The following is a 2291-nucleotide window of genomic DNA, read 5'->3' as shown; positions in this document are numbered from 1 at the left end:
CTAGAAATTACCTAGCAAATTAAGAAATTATTTTGAATATGAAAAAATAAAAAAAAAATCAATAGAAATTTGTAAAAAATTGATTGCCCCCAAAAACCTCTATTGCTTCTTTCTTTCTTTGTTGTTAGGTTTTTGGGATTGTAGATAGAATCCAAGTCTTTTTTTAAGGAAATCTTTCCCTACCTAATGATCTTTAGGCAGCATAATTACAAGTAACTCATAATAGATAACCACCGTTGATCTCTATTTGGACGGTTTTGACATTCTTTTCCTTTTTTTTAATTCAATACCTGGGTAAAGTCCTTTAGGGAGGTGACCGGTGCTCTTTCCTTCAAGGGAGAAAGGAGAGATTTAGACTATGGAAACGTCGTCAATTCCTCACCGGCCCTTGCCGGAGAGAAGCTCAAAGGGGAATGGAACGTGGCGCAGCTTCGCGGTCCCTTCCTCAGGTTTGCCGGCGTTCATGACTTGCTCCTCTTGTTTGTGAGATTTTTCTGAATTTTGTGTGTTTTTTTGGGATATTTTTGCAATCCTTTTGCCCCTCTTTGGTGTGTAGAGTTGGAGAAGTCTCCGGGCTGAGAGAAGATCAGCAATGCTCATTGCTTCACCTTTTGAGAGCTCTTCGGTGTGTGATTTCAAGCACCTTCTCCTTCCTTAGCAAACTTGTTTGTTTAGGATTTAGGATTTGGTATTTGCGGATGGTTTTTGCTGAAAAGATTTGATTTTGATAATGTTGTCATGGACAAGTTTTCATTTTTTGATGTGCGGCAGGGAACTCATGAATTCCTGGTCGACGTTCCATTCTTAATAATGTTACCCTATACAAGCCTTGTCAGCTTGGTTGGATACTGCTTTGAGAGGGGATGAGGGGTTCTTGGTTTATGAGTACATTCCACAAGGTAGCTTGGAAAATCACTTAATACATCCGTATTGTGCTTTTATGTGGACGGGTCTGGTTCATTACATGCATTATTTGCATGGGCATGAACCTTGACTTGTTACCACCTCAGATCTTTGACTAGAAAATAGTGTATCAATCGTTCTAAGGATGAGTTTACTGAATTTGAATTACTTTTTCTTGCCCAATTGTATTGTAGCTGTTTCACCAGACATTCTGTTCAAAGTTGTATACTCAACCACAAGAGGTTATTTTTATCCTTCCCTTATTTTGCTTTAAGATTTATTGCATGTTCCCCTGTTTTTGGACTGCTTAATCCAGAATTAAGTCAATTTTCCTCTTGATTCTGCCCCCCAAGACCCAATTCTGTTCTTGTAATTCCTACCAGTGGCCCTATTACTCTCTTCCATCCCCTGAAAACAGATAGGTGCCTTCTCTCAGAAAGGCACTTCTAAGATGCTTGAGCAAAAACTGACTGCTGCTTATGATGTCTGTACTGGTTGAGTACCTGTACGGGTCTAATACTGAGAATGCAAACCTTATGTGGTAGACATAAACATCAAGATCTGATGAGGTCAAACACAATTTTTTATTGCTTCATGGAGCTTAGGAACTTAATGAATGCCCATATTCAAAAAGGAAAAAAAAGAGTGAGAAAAGAAGACTCTTTTATAAATTGTTAAATGTTTTGGTCAGAGTAAGATATAGAAGAGACATGGCTGTCACTTTTGAATCAAATTGATAGATCAATTGAATCAAGTGAAACATGTCTGCCTAAACTGTGGGTGGTATACAGGGGCCTGTAGACAAGTCATACCTGATTTAGACTAAAATGTCTGGCCCTTGCCTGACCAAGCAACAAGGACAATTTGAAGTAATTGGCAATGTCCCCTTCACATGTATGAGATCCTGTAACTGAATCATGCATTATACTTTATTCCAGCTGCCGTATGAGCGACTTGGTGCGCACCCCGTAGTCTCCTCTGCATTTTGTTCAGCTGTCATATAAGTGACCAGGCGCATAACCCTAACTCTGTCATCTACATCAGTCGACTCCAGGATATTACGAGTCGACTCCAAGCGTATCAGAATCACTGGCACGGGCTCGAGTCGACTCCAGACCAGTACGAGTCGACTCCGACTGAGAACAGACAGACGAACAGAAAGCATCAACTTAAAACCTGTCAGCGAGTCGATTCCTGAAGTGCGCGAGTCGACTCCGTGCTTACCGAGTCGACTCCGGAGTAATATGAGTCGACTCCAAGAAGCTACAGACAGAAAAGTCAGAGAGCATTATTTCGACCCTGAGATTCGAGTCGACTCCTGTGGAACGCGAGTCGACTCCGATGGTTGGCAGGTCGACTCCAAAGAAAGCGAGAGTCGACTCTCAGTG

The 2291-nt window shown here is 41.2% G+C and overlaps 1 long non-coding RNA gene across 2 annotated transcripts; it reads left to right on the top strand.

The window, feature by feature from the left end:
• The first annotated feature begins 284 nt into the window (after nt 1–284).
• LOC120109471 lies at nt 285–2028 on the top strand. Of its 2 annotated transcripts, XR_005510354.1 has the most exons (4): nt 285–449; nt 557–625; nt 772–899; nt 1098–2028. It is a non-coding gene; the product is annotated as an uncharacterized LOC120109471 (long non-coding RNA). The 2 variants fall into 2 exon arrangements; XR_005510353.1 differs by having other exon boundaries at nt 286–449; nt 772–2028.
• The last annotated feature ends 263 nt before the right edge of the window (nt 2029–2291 follow it).

This window comes from Phoenix dactylifera, unplaced genomic scaffold, assembly GCF_009389715.1.
Source record: "Phoenix dactylifera cultivar Barhee BC4 unplaced genomic scaffold, palm_55x_up_171113_PBpolish2nd_filt_p 002234F, whole genome shotgun sequence".
NCBI lineage: Eukaryota > Viridiplantae > Streptophyta > Magnoliopsida > Arecales > Arecaceae > Phoenix > Phoenix dactylifera.
This window is presented reverse-complemented; position numbering and strand designations above follow the sequence as displayed.